Here is a 4,393-nt window from a genome sequence, read left to right on the forward strand (position 1 = left end):
GTTTTTTTTTTTTTTTTTAAATGGGTCCTTTCCGAGAAGGATGATTCTGCTCTCCCTGAATAAACTCCATTGTTCCATGAGAGAGGCAAAGGCTTCACACAAAGCCAGCTTTGTGACAGTCATGGGTCTGCACCGCTGCAGCAGAGACCCAAACCACTSTCTCATTGAAGGGGGCACTTCTGGAATTGTAATTAGCCAAGAGGAGTGCTTCTGGAACCCACTGCACTGAGAGAGATGCAGAATTCACTCCTTTATTACCATGAGATCAAACAGGATAGACAGGATSAGCAGGCTGAAGGGAGCCCAGAATGAGGATTCTCTCTGCTTTCTGGTGATGCACTAATGCCGTGCCAAAGAATAAAGAAACAGAGCTGTGAAATCATGACACATGAACAGACAGGGKTTTGTACTCTGTGCTCAGCCTGCCCAAAGGAATGGTAGCAATTGCAGAGCCTCTCTGCTCCGGGCCCTTCCCCTGCACTGCCTGACCCTGCTGATCCCAGAGAAACTCTGGAGAACAGCCTGTACCAGCAGGGGCCTGGAATTCCAGATCAGGAATAAACCACAGCAGGTAGCAACCCTACACTGCCATCAGGAGTAAATGAAGTCCCAGGTTCTCTTAAGGAAATGTTCCAGCAGCATTTGGGTTTGATTTCCCTAAGGTAGAAATTCTGAATTTAGAAAATAGAAGATTGAGAAATAGAAAATTGAGATTTTGCAGGATAGCTACAGCTACTCGATATGAAAACTGAACTTATTTAGATTTTTTTCTCTCATTGTTTAGAGCATCAGACCAATTGATAAAAAAAAAGTCTTCTTACTAGAACAGATGTCATTGTTCAGACCAATAGATAAAAAAAGTCTTCTTACTAGAACAGATGTAATACACTTAAAAAAAAAATCCTTAATATGTTGACATTTTTGCCGCTTCTGTCATGTGGAAATCTGTCCTAGACCTCCAGTGAGTTGGCAAAAAGGAGGGGAAACTGGGCTGGTTTCAACTGAGTTTTGCCCAGATTGTTCTAAATTCCACTGACTCTTTCCCAAACGGTTTAACGATACTCGACAAGCAGTGCTGTACTATAATTTTTGGTATCAGTATTATGAAATACACAAATGTTATCAACCACTGTAATTTTCACCCCTCCTCTACATGACCTATTTAAGAGGACTACCTTAAAGCTGGGAGGAAAAACAAGAAACATTCAAAAGCCAAATTAATACACAGGCCTTGGATTCTTGCCAGTTTAAATTATTCTTTAGCGTGTTCAGAGATGTTTCAAAGGCATTCTACTTCACTTCCCGWTTTCTCCCTCTCCCACCTTGGGCATGTCTGCTCTGTATGTGAGGTCCAATTCTTCATCTGGAATATCTGGCATGTGATTCATAGTCTTGGTGTCATGTGTAAGTTTAAAGCAAAACTGAAATAATGCAGAATTCTTCTCAAGGTCAGAGAGTGGCTTAGCTGGTAACTGGGAACAAGTTTTAATACCCCAAATACACAGGAAGCTCACTTAAGGTAAAAGGAGATTCTGAAACTCAGGAGAATCGTTAAAAGTAATAAAAATACTTTGAAACATGTGCATGTTAGACATGCTTAAACTATTTAGGTGAAAGACATCATCATCCCAGAAGGAAGACTGCAAAGTGTGGTTGAAATACAACCATTCCACAAACAGAGACAAGTGTGTGTTAATYACACAGCAAACGTGTCTGGAAAGTCTCTATCTTGCTTTCTGCTAAATAGTTACTTTGTTTAGTCATCGCTATAGAAAGCTGACATCATCAGAAGCACTCGGCAGTGCTGTGAAAGAGTTGTGCCGGTACAACACAGGTGACCCTTCCTCAGATTTTTGCTCAGCCAGGCACCCCAAATGACCATGGAACCCCAGTGACCAAAACTCACAGCATTTCTCATATTTCTACGAGTAATCATGGAGCCTCTGGAGACAGGAGAAAAATCTACACTCCAAGAGTGCGTTTTTGTTGAATCTTTGTGTACTTGGAGACTTCCTGCACTAGAGATTTTTGCAGTCATAAACAGAGCAYTGGGGATGCTTCTGAGCAGGAATAGGCAGGGGTTCGATACGAAATAGTTTTAACAATATAAACGACCTACGGTGTTATTATCCTAGTAGAATTAAAGTAGGTAAGAAGTGTTTTAAGTACAGAAATACCTGATTTTTAAATCTTTGGAGTAGTTAGCGTTTTTCTCAGTCAACAAAAYGATGCCTGTGTTAACCTAGAAAATCCCTAGGATGCAGGAATATGCACCAAAAAACATGCCTGGCAGCACAGCATAGTTTTGAGCAGGAGTATTAACGAGTGGGAAAAGTTATCCGGAGCGTTCCCTGGGCGCAGGAATTCCCTGAAGCACCTGCCCGAGGAGCGGGGGGGCCGGAGCGCCCGGCGCCGTCATCGGGGGCGGCCCCGAGCGCAGCCCGGCCGGGCACCGGGATCGGCATCGGCACCGGGAACGGGAAAAGGATCGGGACCGGGAACAGGGTCGGGAACAGGATCGGGATCGGGATCGGGGTCGGGATAGGGGTCGGGCTGCAGGGCTTGGCCCTGGGGCTCGGTCACTGCCGGGGAAAGCCGCGGTGCGGGAGGCGGCGCAGCGCGGTCCCGGCCATCCCGGTCATCCCGGCTATCCCGGCCATCCCGGCTGTCCAGGAGGATCAGGATCAGGACCAGGATCAGGATCAGGATCAGGATCGGGAACAGGATCGGGATCGGGATCGGGCTGCAGGGCTYGGYCCTGGGGCTCGGTCACTGCCGGGGAAAGCTGCGGTGCGGGAGGCGGCGCAGCGCGGTCCCGGCCATCCCGGCTACCCCAGCCATCCCGACCATCCCGGCCATTCTGGCTGTCCAGGAGGATCAGGAGGAGGATCGGGATCAGGATCAGGATCAGGATCAGGTCAGCGGGTGTTTCCGGACAGCCCCTCCCGGCGCTGTGACCCCAGCAGCCTGTTGCTCCTCGCCGCTCGCCCCCGCTGCGGGAACCCAGCGCTCCATCCCGCCTCGGCAGCAGGACTTTTAAACAGACGCGGCTCCTGGAAGGTAAATATTTATTCAGAGCTCCCAAACTTGAGTTGGGCTGGCAAGTCAGTCAATACAGAGCTTTGCTGGCGGAGCAGGTGAGTTCAATAAGTGCTGTCAGTAATGATGCCCAGCTGCAGCCAATATSTGTAAAGTGAGAGCACCTGGTGTGCCCTCCCCAGACTGGGTTATATATATAGCCCAATCAGCTACAGTCAAGATGTGTGGCGGCTGTCAGTGCGGGGAGAGGGTTTRTTTAAAGGATATTCGGGTGAAAATAGCTGGAAGATGAAGCTGGCTGTTCCAGGCTGTTTGAGCAGCGCAGAGATAAGGGAGGTGAGAGTCGGAGTGGTTTTGCCGAGTGATCTCCAGTCCCATCGGCCAGCACTCTGATAAAAACGCCTCCCCCGAACATTTGCAAGGAGCACAAGGAAGAAGCTCCCTCCTGTGTGTGTCATCGCTTGCTCGGCTTTGCATGSGGCAGAATGAGATGCTAAACACCAATTTGGCAGGTGAGTAACTGCGGGTCGGACTGTGCAGAGGTGCGGTGCGATGAGAGCTTYTGAAGGTTTGCATGTGCAACTCTTTGTAGTTCCACAGCCAAAAAAGGTTGTTGAAATTTCACATTTTTAATTTTAAAGTTTTGACAGGAGGGGAATCACTAAGGAGCTCTTTTCTGGGGTTGTTTTAGGGGTGTTTTTTTTTAAGAAGAATATGTGAACAAGTGCATGCAGAACTTCATCCTGAAACTTGTATGGAAATGTAGAAAGAGCAGGTGGGGGAGCAAAGAAAGCAGAATTCCAGCTTTCCATGTTTATTTATTGACTTTGCCTGTGTTCCTGATTTTTACTGGCTGCTGGTGTATGAACTTGTTTAAATCCTTATGCTTCCTTCCATCTTTCTAATGGAGAAACACTTSGAGTAAACTCAGTATACTAGGAAAATGAAAGGACAGATTGGGACAAACATAAGCAAATATGGGTTGTTTTTTAAATGATATGGATTTTCCATCCCCTTGCTCATAGTTCCAGTTGAGAGCAATTGAAAGGGTGTCTTGAGCCTGAAGGAAACCCATTGTAAGTTAAAGCAGAGGGAGAACTCAACCTTAGCTTGGTGTTGAGGACAAGTATCACTTGGTACCAGAATATGAGGAAAAAAATAATATGTAAGAATACAAATAATAAAATCTATAATRTATAAAATATTTTYACRTCTSCAGTAACAAGACAAGCTGAGGGCTAGCTCAAGACTAGTCTCACCACTGACTGCTGAATTTATCTGTTGTAGAGACACATGACTCGCCTGTAACTCTTTTGCACTGATGTCAGCATCACTTTTGAAAGCTTAAATGTTT

The sequence above is a fragment of the Malurus melanocephalus genome, unplaced genomic scaffold, assembly GCF_030028575.1.
Source record: "Malurus melanocephalus ecotype Western Australia unplaced genomic scaffold, MMel_1.1 scaffold_989, whole genome shotgun sequence".
In the NCBI taxonomy this organism is placed as follows: domain Eukaryota; kingdom Metazoa; phylum Chordata; class Aves; order Passeriformes; family Maluridae; genus Malurus; species Malurus melanocephalus.